Raw genomic sequence first — 16,549 nt, 5'->3', positions numbered from 1 at the left:
CTGAATCTGCAATAGGTAAGCAGCTTGTTTGAAGAAATCAACTGTGGGAGCAATTATTAGAAATGGAAGACATACAAGACCACTGATAATCTCCCTCGATCTGGGGCTCCACGCAAGATCTCACCCCGTGGGGTCAAAATGATCACAAGAACGGTGAGCAAAAATCCCAGAACCACACCCAGTGAATGACCTGCAGAGAGCTGGGACCAAAGTAACAAAGCCTACCATCAGCAAGGGCATTGAAGATGAAACGTGGCTGGGTCTCTCAGCATGACAATGATCCCAAACACACCGCCCGGCAACGAAGGAGTGGCTTCGTAAGAAGCATTTCAAGGTCCTGGAGTGGCCTAGCCAGTCTCCAGATCTCAACCCCATAGAAAATCTTTGGAGGGAGTTGAAAGTCCGTGTTGMCCAGCAACAGCCCCAAAACATCACTGCTCTAGAGGAGATCTGCATGGAGGAATGGGCCAAAATACCAGCAACAGTGTGTCAAAACCTTGTGAAGACTTACAGAAAACGTTTGACCACTGTCATTGCCAACAAAGGGTATATAACAAAGTATTGAGATAAACTTTTGTTATTGACCAAATACTTATTTTCCACCAAAATTTGCAAATAAATTCATAACAAATCCTACAATGTGATTTTCTAGATTTTTTTCTCTCATTTTGTCTGTCATAGTTGAAGTGTACATATGATGAAAATTACAGGCCTTTCTCATCTTTTTAAGTGGGAGAACTTGCACAATTGGTGGCTGACTAAATACTTTTTTGCCCCACTGTACATACACCTGTTGTATTCGGCGCACGTGACAAATAAACTTTGATTTGAGGACTGAGTTTGGGAAACCCTGGCCTAGGAAATTACAGTGAAAAAATTAATTATAAATTTAGTTTTCGAAAATATGATATTTGATTCCCATGATTAGTCCATGAATCCCATGGACATTGCTACTTTTGGGGAAAGAGTTGCCATTGTGGGCTATGCCATACCCCCATACCATTATCTCTATGTTTATTATGCGCACTTTGAAACTAACAACAATTTCTAGTTGAAAGCTATTCAGATTTAGGCAGATTGGTTTGGGGAAAAGTTAGTCCCAAGATTAACCAGTAAACAAGCAAAATTCACAAGCAAAAAACTCCTAGAATCTGCATGATATTGTCTCATGTCTTCACACTTCATGGATGCCAAGGGAAGCCAGGCTTCCCCGTAAAATGTACCAAAAACAAGTATAAAATGTGTCTTTCATCTCTGTGTTTCATCATTTTCCTGCAATTCGCAAGAGGCTGAATATACGTCATTGTAGAAAGCAGCCGAGCGAGTGAAACAGCACCCTTCTGTCTCTGTATGTGTAGCCTATCTGATGCTGTCTGGTCAAAGAGAGTATGATATTGTTGCTGCCCGTAGCATTGAATGCAAGGGAAGCTAGCAAGAATTTGGCCTCCCTTGATAAAAAAAAATAGCAAATAATAGCAAATCAGTGTTGAGCTAAACTGAGCGAGCTCAACTGTGAATGGACCTGGCGCACCAAAAAATTGTGTAAATTGAAGCCAGTTTGGATTTGGCTTCACACCAATCACATATCAAAAACCAAACCTAATTGACAGAAAAAAATGTAATTGTTGCAGCTCGTTAGGTTGTTCCTCAGGTAGCTAGCTAGCTAACTGAAATTAGCTAGCTAGCTAACTGAAATTGTCCCTTTCCTAAATTAGTCATGGATAGGGATTTGGTTTTACTTAATTCTCCGTACTGGCCAATGATTATAACAGCGATTCTGATCCAACCATAAATTCATACATTGTGCCTGAGATAATGGAAGTTCAATATGTAGCTAGTAGGCTAATGTTAACTTGCTGGCTCATTGTTGCCCATGAAAGGAAGTTAGGCTAGCGAGCAAGCATTTTAGCCAGGTAGCCTAGGACAAAAAAAACTTGGAGGCAGCTCCTGTTTTCTTTGTGACTTGCCGTAGCCTAACTCTCCATGGTTCTAAATCAATAGTTGTTTACTTGTCTGAAAATGGTGGAAACATTAACTTGCTTGAGCATGCTATAGGTCATGTAACTGTTTGTTACATGCAATATGATTTGTGGACTTCACCAGACAGATTTTACTCTCCGGTTTTGTGATGAAACACAGGTGTGGTTGAATTTATTCTGCCACTGTCTTCTTTGTCTTGGCCTTAAGCTACCCAGGAAAGGGTATAGGCCTATCAGAGATAGACATACAGTGCATTCGGAAAGTATTCAGACCTTATATTAGGGGTTGGCAACTCCAGTCCTCGAGGGCCTGATTGGTGTCACACTTTTTCTCCATCCCTAGCAAACACATCTGATTAATCAAATTGCATTCTGAAGATCATGATTGAAGATCATGATGTGATTATTGGAGTCAGGTGTGTTAGCTGGAGCTAGGACCAAACTGTGACACCAATCAGGCCCTCGAGGTCTGTAATTGCCCACCCCTGCCTTATATAGACGGGTTATATATCCCTCCCTACCTTGTAGGCATATCCAATATTGAAGGCTTGGTGTTTTGTAACAGATGTCTATTTCCATTCATCAAATGGCCGCTGCACAGTTTGGATTGATTGAATGATTTTATTTGTCAGAAAATACCTATATAGACACACAATACAAATATTTTTCTAAGTGAACAGGATTGCACATTAAAGTTGGGGACTTATTTCCATTGTGGTCCCTATTTTTACATGTGCAGGCATAATCAAAGTGACACTGGACTAGTGCACTTGCCAGAGTCTTTAGGGTGTAAATGTCAAACCATTTTGAGGATGCTGGAATTATATTTTGGATGAACATGCGCATGCCTTAAGGAGACATTTGAAGTAGCCTAATCAGATTAAAACATTGTGACTGCTTGTGTTTATTCCACATATAAGAGGTAATACATTTAAAAAGTTAAATTACTCATATTTAGCCTATACTGAAGCATTCGGTTCTTGGTGCGCGAGAAATACCCGCATGGATTGGAGAGGCAGGGCGGGTGATAAGCTTTCCTGAACAACTGGGTCTGCCAGCAGCATATGTGGCCACATTATTATAGGAAGACTTGGTATGATGATGATCCACAACAGACAAAATACAGCCAGACTGGCCTGCTACTATGCCTTTCTATCACAGGAGGTTGGTGGCACCTTAATTGTGGAGAACGGGCTTGTGGTAATGACTGGAGCGGAATTGGTGGAATGGTCTCAAATACATATAACACATGGTTTCTAGGTGTTTGATGCCATTCCATTTGCGCCTTTCCGGCCATTATTATGAGCCGTTCTCCCCTCCACTTCCTCCCGTGCTTTCTATACCTTATAAATTGTTGAATAGACCAACAATTGATCCAAATGGAATGAAACATTCAAATCACAGGGCTTTTTCACCATTATTCAAATGACATTTTCACTGTAGCCTGGAGTACAATTTTTTACTCACTTTAAAACAATGATGCAATTATTCATTGCATTGTGGTGTTGTAGACTAATCTAGGTAGGATCATTGTATTGTCCCTAAACAAGATCAATAGGGGAGCTTTTTGAGCTCTGTGAGTCTCATGTTTTCACTGTTCTTTCATGCGCAATGATGCACCTGGCCTCTCCGCTGCCTATCAGCTATTCCTATTTGTTCTTGTGGATTCATAATGAAAATTGATGCAGCTTTGAATGCTTTTATGTGTGGTATGATTGATAGCAAGCCTATTGCAGATCTAGACAAACGATCCACCTACAGTACCACTATTGTCAACATGAATGGTGGATAGAGGACAGGATACTGTTAGACGGTAGACAATATTAATATCCTCTTAAATGTAATGGCAAAATGTAGATTTCCGCCTAAATAGACATACCCAAAAGTAACTGCTATTCATGTGTAATTACATGATTCTGACATGCAAAAACTTGGTATATTTGGAAAGAAGACATCTGGGAGATTATGAGGAAATTATCAGAAGATAGGAGTTACATCGTTAAGAATACACAAGATCAAGCACACACAAAATAACCGTTGTTTTTTTATTTTGAAAGTCATCTTTCCTTGACAAGCTATAAGTGAATTATTGATGACTAGAGCTGGAAACAGATGGCTTCCACAACAGTTGAACAATATCAGAAAGAAAATGGAATTCATAGACCTAACAACTAGAAATGGGCAGATGTTTAAGTAAGTGGTGTCAGGTGTGGTCATGGGACATTTACAAGTGTCCCTAACCCTCTCCAAATGCTATTTGTTCAGTATGAAGACACAATTTCTACCACGTGTCCTTTTAATCTCTCCAAAGTGTCTGCATGAAATAATTGCACTGTTTTTGCACACTGGATGTGCCTCTTGCTTTGTCCAGCCCAGGTCAACTGCATATCCCTGGAAACTTATCTCATTGGCTACAAGACTGTCAACGTGCCATAGTAGCCAATCCCCTGTGTAATGGATGCCTACAATACAGGCGTAAGCAGGCAACATATTTTTGATATGCAAAGATATAGTCACTTGGTGAACATTTGATGTTGCCATTAAGTGGCAATAGGCTAGATCTGTTCCTACCAACCTAAGGATTAATTTGATACCCCCCATGTATCTATAGCTCAAACACAGACCAGACCAATGTGAAGCTTACCTTGTAATATGATTGGTGAAAACATTGTGTAAAATGAACATTTTGACTCTCGGGGTTGGTGATAAATAACGGTAGTTCACAGGAAGACAAATAAGACATCCTCATGATCTGTGGAGTCCCGGCTTTCGGTGTGTATCAACGTAATCCATATTTATTTTGTTTATGCTTCACAACGCTAACCGGAATGTAGGTAGCAGTCATCTCGAAATGAGGTCATCGGTTTGGCCTGCCCTTATAAATGATATGCCCACACATGGTAGTAAATCACACTAAAGATTTGAAGGCACCGATCAATAGCCAAGATACTCAGCGTTCCGCAGACACCCTGCTTTTGCAGATAGGGGCAACCGTTCTCATACCAGACTGAAATGAAAAAGAAAAATAGAATCCCCAAATAGTTTGTTGTATAGTAAAAGTTAGCGTGTGGAAAAGCGAAGTGCAGGGGTTGGGTCAAATGCGAAAGACACATTTCAGTTGAATGCATTCAGTTGTAGAACTGACTAGGTATCCCCCTTTCCCTTTTCTTTCCATAAGGGAAGTAAGTACAAAAACATGATATGATATAGGGGAGGCGCATGCAAGCAGATGAGTTAATTTTGCTAGGATGGAAGAAAGTATATAGTAAAACCTGCAAAAGAGCGAATGTAAACCATATTTAAAATACCCAAATGATGGACTAGGATGATTTTGCGGGGGCATTCGCGGGACAGTGTAGCATACATGACTAAAAACATTTCGCAACTAATATATCTCAGTTTATTGCATAAATCGTGCATGCCTTTGGTTGCAATGCTAGTGCGGTAAAATAATCCTGTCCAGTTTAATGAATTGCACTGTAGGCTAATCATATGCATAGGAATAGCCTATGCATTTCGATCTTCTTGAATTACTGTTTCGTGATCAAATTAGAGCAGATGTTAACAAACTATTAGCCTTTCTTGTATTATGTTTTTCAATCAAAGCATATATAGTGGTTCTGAGTTTTGTCCATGATAATTTTTTTGATGACTATTCAGCTTCAGCGAACCATCCTAAAATCTCTTTAGAAATGAGGTGTTTTTGGTGTAACAGTAATGTTATAGGCCTGCTATGCTATTCGGTTCTGTTATATAAAATACTAATGAATCGTTATGTGATCTTGCAAGACCTTGATTCAGTTTTGATCTAACATTACTAAACAAGCAGCATTGTGAGAAGTGATAATATTCTATTTGTAATAATAATAATAATAATAATACGTGATGAGTAGGACTATTAGGCAACAGATGTTAATGAGTGTTATTTTAAACGAGTGCTTCTAAAAGGACGGCGCTAAAGAAACTTTGATTTGATTAGCTTGAACACATGGTTACAATATACCTAATACAGAATAAAAGGAAACAGAGGGATGAACTATCAATTCATATTATTTATTTGCATAGATTTCATCATCAAATCAATTGACAAAGTAGTGAACATAAATCATTACTATTTAGAATTGAAGTAATACGTTTTAAAACAGCTGTAAAATCAATATTTTGGTGTTGTGTATTCATGCATCTCAATAAACTATAACCTAAATGCATTATTACCACCAGCTTTGCCCAATTTACTTTTCCAATTTCCCAACTAGACATAGCCTACTCTAACAGGCTCTTGGGCTTTATGGTGGCCCCTCTGGTTTGGGTGTCTTCAGCAGAAGGGTGTCGCTGTAACCAAGTGGTCACATATTGTTCTGGGTTCCATTGCGCAAGAGCAGGTTGGTGGAGTTTTATGAACATCAAGGCAGACAGGTATAAAATGTTTTTAACATTCTGAAGTTATCAAGCCTCCAATGGGCCTACAGTTCATCATTCCCCAGGAAGAATCACCATTTACCTACCTCTAGAATGCTGTAGCCTACATATTTATTTGGTTTGTCATTCTATTGTTTTTCATGGAATTTTTGTGGTAATTAAATATAATTTATTTAGAAATTATCAGAATGAATTTTCGCTGTATAATCAAATTGAAAAAAGTGATGGAGCACTCCCTCACTCTCCCCCAGCACTACACACATGATTACTTGTAAAGCTAAGGCAAGCTGCACTGCACTATTTAATCAATTAAAACAAATATTTGGGGGGTGGGGGGGATTATATGTCGGCCCATGCGAAAAAATGTGCAGCACCCTCACCAAACTACTTCGTGCGGCTTTTCGCTTTGATCTAAATTTATTAAACAAACACCATTGTGAGAAGTGGCTTTTGCTCCATGCCCTCCGGACCACTGCTGCCTGCAGTACCGAAGAGCACCTACCCAACTCTTTTTGCCAGGGGTGCAACTTTCACTGGGGACGGGTGGACATGACCCCCCCAATTAACAAGTCTCCACAGTTGTACGTGAATGCATGTTTTTGTTGAGTCCTTGTTCTCTCATCCAAGTCAAAATAATCAATGACCACAAAACCATACAAGATAGGAGCCTTTCCTGTAAAGACACATGCATGCAGAAGTATAGGGCATTGGAGACTAACTTAGGGTCGTTATTGATTGAGTCCAACCTGTGTCATCACTTGAAATGATTGAGTTTAATCAATTAATTCATTAATCATAGTGCATTTGGAAAGTATTCAGACCCCTTCCCTTTTTCCACATGTTATGTTACAGCCTTATTCTAAAATTGATTAAATGATTAAATGACATGCACAGTTGACACTGCATGTCAGAGCAAAAACCAAGCCATGAGGTTGAAGAAATGATCCTTAGAGCTCCGAGACAGGATTGTGTCATGGCACAGCTCTGGGGAAGGGTACCAAAACATTTATGCAGTATTGAAGGTCCCCAAGAACACAGTGGCCTCCATCATTCTTAAATGGAAGAAGTTTGGAACCACCAAAACTCTTCCTAGAGCTGGCTTCCCGGCCAAACTGAGCAATCGGGGGAGAAGGGCCTTGGTCAGAGAGGTGACCAAGAACCCAATGGTCACTCTGACAGAGCTCCAGAGTTCCTCTGTGATGGGAGAACCTTCCAGAAGGACAACCATCTCTGCAGCACTCTACCAATCAGGCCTTTATGGTAGAGTGGCCAGACGGAAGCAACTCCTCAATAAAAGGCACATGACGGCCTGTTTGGAGCTGGCCAAAAGGACTCGATGAGAAGCAAGATTCTCTGGTCTGATGAAACCAAGATTGAACTCTTTGGCCTGAATGCCAAGGGTCACGTCTGGAGGAAACCTGGCACCATCCCTACAGTGAAGCATGTTGGCAGCATCATACTGTGGGGATGTTTTTCCGCGGCAGGGCCTGGGAGACTAGTCAGGATCGAGGGAAAGATGAACGGAGCAAAGTACAGCGAGATCCTTGATGAAAACCTGCTCCAGAGCACTCAGGACTTCAGACTGGTCGTGGACTTCAGGAAACAGCAGAGGGAGCACCCCCGATCCACATCGATGGGACAGCAGTGTACAAGGTGGAAAGTTTTAAGTTCCTCGGTGTACACATTAATGGACAAACTGAAATGGTCCACCCACACAGACAGTGTGGTGAAGAAAGGGCAACAGCGCTGAAGAAATTTGGCTTGTCACCTAAAACCCTCACAAACGTTTAAAGATGCACAATTGAGAGCATCTTTTCGGGCTGCATCACCACCTGGTCTGGTAACTGCACCGCCCACAACCGCAAGGCTCTCCAGAGGGTGGTGCGCAGGGGCGGAGCCAGAAGGGTGTCCGAGGACCCCTGACATCTGATTGGCCACTCCGGGCGATTGACATCTCATTGTTGAATGACGCATTTATTTTGACGTTCGGTGGTGCATTTTTTTAATCGAGGACAAGGAAGAGAGAATATTAACGTTGGTTGCGAGATACAGAAGAACATACAGAAGAAGAGAGAATATTTCCACAACTCCACAAGTTCTTTTCGCGATTGGCGAATGCTTCAGCTTGTAATAGATGATTTTGTCAGATTAAGCCTCACTTTAAAATGTTGGTTGTTGATTCACATGTGTTCTTATTTTGATGGCTGTGGCATTTTTATTGTGATTATACACTAATGGTTCTTGTGTTATTTTAATGTAATAGATGTATCAAGGGATGACACAGAGACCTCTGGCTCTGAGCAAGACAGTGAGTCAGAGCAGCCAGGAGATGTCATCGAGCGCCTCCCAACTGCATCAAGCACCAGATATGCTGTTCCAAAAGGACCCAATGGTAGGCCAGGCCTATACTTTAAACTACACATTTTAGTTAGCAGCTGTTAGTATTTAATCTTGTGGATCCCTTAATTATACATTTCCATAGAGATATGACACATTATTTAACGTGTGTTTCAGAAGTTTCAAGATCCAGAGAAGAGGGTCCTGTACAGCCATGTTTGAAAACATTTCCCAGAACTCAGCATGGTACTAGGAAAAGGGCTTTCAACAGCTTCGGGTATAAGGACAATTCATTGCTTGAATATTCTGTAAGTGAAGATTCAACTTATTGTTTTGCCTATAAGCATTTTTCTCTGCCCAATACACCTGAATCTGCCTTCACATCACAGTCAGGTTTTTGTAACTGGAAAAATGTGCTGTTTACAGATTCTGGGTTTAAGCTCCATTCGAAGGCAGAGCATCATATCAATGCTATGTATGCTCGGAGTCAGCATAAAACGGCTATTGACAGCATCTCATCAATGTTAGATGTCATAAATGAGGACTGGAAAAAGAAAGTGGAGGAAAACTCTACTTACATTAAAACAATTGCAGATGTGCTCCTATTAACTGCCACTCAAAATATAGCGCAGAGGTCATCGATGACTCTCACAACAAGGGTAATATTTTGACAATCTTAGAAGAAATAGCAAAGCATGACCCTCTCATAGAGAAAAGGATGAATGCATGTGGCAATGCTAATTACACAAGCCACCAAATCCAGAACGAGGTTCTTGAGGGCTTAGCTGAGATGGTCCAAAGTGAAGTAATAAGAGAAGTAAAAGAAAGTGAAGTGTTTAGTGTAATTGCAGATGAAACCAAAGAGTTAAAGAAAAAATAACAAATGTCTTTAGTTGTGGGGTACTATTACAACGGGACCATCTACGAAAACTTTTTACACTTTGTCAGCTGAAAGCTTAGATGCAGCAGGTCTCACAAAAATGATAATTGATTGCCTTGAAAAACATGGTCTGGACTACAGAAATAATCTTGTGGGGCAAGGCTATGACGGTGCATTCGTCATGAGCGGAAAGCATTCTGGTGTGTCTGCACGGATTAAAAACAGTGCAAGATTTGCATTTTATGTGCACTGTAATGCACATTGTTTGAAATTGGTTCTTGTCGATGCTGTAAAATCAGTGCCTGAGGCGGTTAACTTTTTTGCTCTCCTACAGAAGCTTTATAACTTTGTATCTGGCTCATACGTTCATCTCAAGTGGCTTGCAGTTCAGAAAGAGCTGTATCCACAGCAGCAGCCCAGGGAACTACAGAGACCTACGGATGTAAGGTGGGCATGCAGATATATGGCATGCCGTAATCTGAGGGACAGGCTTCCAGCAGTTCTGAGAGTGCCACAGGATATCACACTTGAAAATAGTGGTGATTGATCAGTGGAGGCAAGGGGCCTTCTTTCTCAGATAGATTTACATTTCATAGGGATTTTGGTTACCTTTTGTAAAGTGCTTGGTGATACCAAATGTCCTTCTGACATACTCCAATCAAGCTCTCTTGACCTAGCAAGGGCTGTGGCTCTAGTAGGTGCCCTTAGACACATTACAGGACTACAGAAGTGAGGGATACTTTGGAGAACTATGGAAAGAGGTTGAAGAGATTGCAGAGCACTGCAAAATAAGTGTACAAACAGTGTGTAAAAGACAGCCTAAAACAAGCTTAAGATTTCACGACTCATTGATTATGAACACTGTAGGACAGAAAAATAGTGACCAAAGTGATGGTGAGAGCTTCCAAAGAGCTGTCTTTTATCAGGTGCTTGACAGTCTCACAGCTGAGCTGCAGAGGCATTTTTCAAAGAATTGCGAGATAATGCAATGGGTCCAGAGTACAAAGAGTACAACATTCTTGAATGAGGAGCCTCTGTTTGCCTTTGCTTAGACCTTTGACTCAGATTGAGAGAACCTCAAACATGAGGTTTATCAAACCAAGCGATAGGAGAGAGAAAAGTGGAAGGGACAGACCGTCTACTCTCCTTGACTTTGTTGTGTTTCTAGAACCTTATAAAGAGGTCTTCCATGAGCTATTTCGACTTTGTAAGATTACTGTTGTTACACCAGTCAGCAGTGCTTCTTACGAGAGAAGCTTCTCAGCTTTAAAACTCACTTTAGGACAACAATGGTTGATGACAGGTTAAGTCACCTCAGATTTCTCAGTGTTGAGTCAAGGAGGCACGCTCCCTCAACATGGATGAGTTTGTGAAACATTTAGCCAGTTCTCATCAGAACAGCAGAATTATTCTGTTTTAAATCTACCTAGGATAATTTGGCATTTAGGTGGTCCCTCTGGTCATGATTAAAATCTGCACTGTGTACTAGCTAGTACACTGACATTCTGAAATGATAAATCCAAAGGGTATCATGTCACACAGATTTAATTTGGTCCTGATTAGGCCAATTCCCCAACTTTTCTTTGCTATTAGTTAACATAATATATGAGCATAAATATGATACTGTAAGTTTGTAATATTGATGGGCACTAAATGTATTTGTATTTTTCAAGTCCATTTCTGCTTGATACCTGGTATGTCAAATTGCAGTGTGTTTTTTTGTAAATGTACTTTTTTGTAAAAAAAAGTATGCAATTTACACTACCGTTCAAAAGTTTGGGGTCAGTTAGAAATATCCTTGTTTTTGAAAGAAAAGCAAATATTTTGTCCATTAAAATAACATCAAATTGATCAGAAATACAGTGTAGACATTATTAATGTTGTAAATGACTATTGCAGCTGGAAATGGCAGATTTTTTATGGAATATCTACATAGGCGTACAGAGGCCCATTATCAGCAACCATCACTCCTGTGTTCCAATGGCACGTTGTGTTAGCTAATCCAAGCTTATCATTTTAAAAGACTAATTGATCATTAGAAAACCCTTTTGCAACTATGTTAGCACAGCTGAAAACTGCTGTTCTGATTAATGAAGCAATAAAACTGTCCCTCTTTAGACTAGTTGAGTATCTGGAGCATCAGCATTTGTGGGTTCGATTACAGGCTCAAAATAGCCAGAAACAAAGACGTTTCTTTTGAAACTCGTCAGTCTATTCTTGTTCTGAGAAATGAAGGCTATTCCATGCGAAAAACTGCCAAGTAACTGAAGATGTCGTACAACGCTGTGTCTACTCCCTTCACAGAAAAGAGCAAACTGGCACTAACCAGAATAGAAAGAGGAGCGGGAGGCCCCGGTGCACAACTGAGCAAGAGAACAAGTACATTAGAGTGTCTAGTTTGAGAAACAGACACCTTGCAAGTCCTCAACAGGCAGCTTAATTAAATAGTACCCGCAAAATACCAGTCTCAACGTCAACAGTGAAGAGGCGACTCTGGGATGCTGGCCTTCTAGGCAGAGATGCAAAGAAAAATACATATCTCAAACTGGCCAATAAAAAGAAAAGACAATGGACAGCGGAACTCTGCCTAGAAGACACACACATTTTCTGTCATGGTCTATGGACCCCCTGAAGTAGCCTTGGCCACCCCATGTATAAAACTCGAATTCCCCCACTGGTGTTGTGGTTTGCACAACGCATCACCAGGGGCAAACTAGCTGCCCTCCAGGACACCTACAGCACCCGATGTCACAGGAAGGGCAAAAAGATAATCAAGGACAACAACCACCCGAGCCACTGCCTGTTCACCCCGCTACCATCCAGAAGGTGGGGTAAGTACAGGTACACCAAGCTGGGACCGAGAGACTGAAAAACACTGGCCACTTTAATAAATGGATCACTAGTAACTTAAATAATGTTTACATATGTTGCATTACTCATCTCCCATGTATATACTATATTTTATACCATCTATTGCATTTTGCCTATGCCGCTCTGTCATTGCTCATCCATATACTTATATGTATATATTCTTATTCCATTCCTTTACTTAGATTTGTGTGTATTAGGTAGTTATTGTGGAATTGTTAGATGACATGTTAGATATTGCTGCACTGTCGGAAACTAGAAGCACAAGCATTTCGCTACACTCACAATAACATCGGCTAACCATGTGTATGTGACCAATAAAATTTGATTTGAGGCGAAGATTCACAGGACAACGATCATAAGCACACAACCAAGACAACACAGGACTGGCTTCGAGACAAGTCTCTGAATGTCCTTGAGTAGGCCAGCCAGAGCCCGGTCGAACATCTATAGAGAGACCTGAAAATAGCTGTGCAGCAACACTCCCCATCCAACCTGACAGAGCTTGAGAGGATCTGCAGAGAAGAATGGGAGAAACTCCCCAAACACAGGTGTGCCAAGCTTGTAGCGTCATACCCAAGAAGACTCAAGGCTGTAATCGCTGCCAAGGTGCTTCAACACAGTATTGAGTAAAGGGTCTGAATACTTATGTAAATGTGATATCAGCTTTCTAGTTTTTATAAATTTGCAAACATTTCTAAAAACCTGTGGGGGGTATTGTGTGTAGATTGAAGAGGGGAAAAATGATGTATTCCATTTTAGAATAAGGCTGTAATGTAACAAAATATGGAAAAAGTCAAGGGGTCTGAATACTTTCTGAATGCAGTGCATGCAGTCACGCAAACAAACATACATACATATATACATACACACACACACACACACACACACTGCGTTTACACAGGCAGACCAATTTTGATTTTCTTTTTACTAATTGGTCTTTCGACCAATCAGATCAGCTCTGAAAAAAATCTGATGTGAAAAGATCATGTGATTGGTCAAAAGACCAATTAGTGGAGAGAAAAAAAATCAACATTTGGCTGCCTGTGTAAACGCAGACATTCATGCTACACACACATCACAACTGTTGCTAACAGACTCTTATGATTGCTAAATACTGCACAATTTAAAACACTTGCCCCCAATCCCCCCTTCCCAAAACACATACTTATACTTATGTTAAGATGTTTATTCTATTCTACTGAGCCATTTACTTTATGTTCGTATTCTTAGTTTGTATTATTTCTTATTGTTGTATTGTCAAGAAGGAACCTGCAAGTATGCATTTCGTTTGGATTGGGCATACCATGTGTCCTGTACATACGACTAATAAAACTTGAAACATGTCCGCGCAGACTACAAAATGTGTGCGTTTGTCATGATGCTCCTAAACTGTGTCCATCCATACACACATAATAGTCTTGTGTAGCTTCCTATAAAATCTCCTTTACTATACAACTAACTGTATGAGCTAGGCTTGATAAATTTGAAATATAAACCTGAACAACACTGCCCTCCTTAGGGCACCAAAAGGCAACAATCCTCAAATACTCCTTTACGTATGATACACTCTGGTATGAATTTATGAGGTTACTTAAAATGCCCTCTTCAGGACAATAAAATATCTTACACCTAGGAAACAAAGACCTGAAATGGTTTTATTTAGGCCTATTTCCAACTTCTGCCAAACAACTCCTGATGAAACAGGAGCGATAAGAGAAAGCAAGGGAAAGAGAGAAAAACAGATTGAAAAAGAGAGAATAGAGTATTGGTAACAATCCTTGCCTGGAGTTCTAAATGTGGTTGTAAGTCTCATTTCAATTCTGGAAAATGTACTGATCTCCTTAATCGCACCATTCATAAATCAATGACATATTTCACATTTTGTCACAAGGTCAGATTACTAAATAGGTAAATCAATGTGCAGTAATCCAGTACTCTCAGAAATAAATGCAACAGAGATGTTTATTGAAACATCAACAGCCATTACTTGCTTTAAAAAAAGAAACGTGGATGGAATACTGTGTAACAATCCATAGTGCACTACTATTCAGTGATTTTTTTATTTTAATTGACCAAAAACAAAATATATACCAGAAACTGGACCTAGACGCATTGCTGTGTAGAGTTTATCTTTATTTGCTCTGGAATATATCAATAGGTGCTATCCAATATCTCTAGAGATGGATTGTTGAGCAAGTTACATTCCATTTTCAATAGGTGCTATCCAATATCTCTAGAGATGGTTGTGAGCAAGGTACATTCCATTTTCCATAGAGTGCTATCCAATATCTCTAGAGATGGATTGTTGACAAGTTACATTCCATTTTCAATAGGTGCTATCCAATATCTCTAGAGATGGATTGTTGAGCAAGTTACATTCCATTTTCAATAGGTGCTATCCAATATCTCTAGAGATGGTTGTTGAGCAAGTTGACATTCCATTTTCAATAGGTGCTATCCAATATCTCTAGAGATGGATTGTTGACAAGTTACATTCCATTTTCAATAGGTGCTATCCAATATCTCTAGAGATGGATTGTTGAGAAGTTACATTCCATTTTCAATAGGTCTTCCAATACTCTAGAGATGGATTGTTGAGCAAGTTACATTCCATTTTCAATAGGTGCTATCCAATACTCTAGAGATGGATTGTTGAGCAAGTTACATTCCATTTTCAATAGGTGCTATCCAATATCTCTAGAGATGGATTGTTGACAAGTTACATTCCATTTCAATAGGTGCTATCCAATATCTCTAGAGATGGATTGTTGAGCAAGTTACATTCCATTTTCAATAGGTGCTATCCAATATCTCTAGAGATGGATTGTTGAGCAAGTTACATTCCATTTTCATAGGTGCTATCCAAATAGCTCTAGAGATGGATTGTTGAGCAAGTTACATTCCATTTTCAATAGGTGCTTACCAATATCTCTAGGATGGATTGTTGAGCAAGTTACATTCCATTTTCAATAGGTGCTATCCAATATCTCTAGAGATGGATTTTGAGCAAGTTACATTTCCATTTTCAATAGGTGCTATCCAATAGCTCTAGAGATGGATTGTTGAGCAAGTTACATTCCATTTTCAATAGGTGCTATTCCAATATCTCTAGAGATGGATTGTTGAGCAAGTTACATTCCATTTTCAATAGGTGCTATCCAATACTCTAGAGATGGATTGTTGAGCAAGTTACATTCCATTTTCAATAGGTGCTATCCAATACCTAGAGATGGATTGTTGAGCAAGTTACATTCCATTTTCAATAGGTGCTATCCATATCTCTTAGAGATGGATTGTGACAAGTTACATTCCATTTTCAATAAGTTGCATTCCAATATCTCTAGAGATGGATTGTTGACAAGTTACATTCCATTTTCAATAGGTGCTATCCAATATCTCTAGAGATGGATTGTTGAGCAAGTTACATTCCCTTTTCTTTTAATGCTTTTCATTGTCAGCAAAGACCACTGCAAGCACTTTCATGTCCTAGTCCGGACAATTAATTAATATCACTTGTAAATAGTGAACCTGTAGTATGGCCAAATAGTATTTTTGGACAAACCAAACATGTAGAAAGTACTCATATTGTATATCGTCACTTTAACTGGGGGGATGGGTGCTCTATGGATTCATAACTTATTGACACATTGACCTGCAACAGCTTTTCAAAACAAAGTATTTGTTGGAAAAGAGTGTGGAAAGCGGTCATCAAGGCAAACTGTGGCTACTTTGAAGAATCTCAAATATAAAATATATTTTGGTTACTACATGATTTCATAGGTCTTATTTCATAGTTTCGATGTCTTCACTATTATTCTACATTGTAGAAAATAGTAAAAATAAAGAAAAACCCTGGAATGTGGTGTCCAAACTTTTGACAGGTACTATATAAAGTCTGGCATTCTCTGATTTTATGTAGCATCAAAAGATACCATGTTTGTATGCGACATTATTAACGTAGGATATATTTTTCTTTTTATTGTTTGCAAACTGACATGTGACACGTATTAATGCCAAAATAACTTGCGAAACAGGCTAATATATATATATATATATATCCTTG

This window comes from Salvelinus sp. IW2-2015, linkage group LG7, assembly GCF_002910315.2.
Source record: "Salvelinus sp. IW2-2015 linkage group LG7, ASM291031v2, whole genome shotgun sequence".
NCBI lineage: Eukaryota > Metazoa > Chordata > Actinopteri > Salmoniformes > Salmonidae > Salvelinus > Salvelinus sp. IW2-2015.
The sequence above is the reverse complement of the archived record's forward strand: the minus strand, read 5'-3'. Positions refer to the sequence as shown.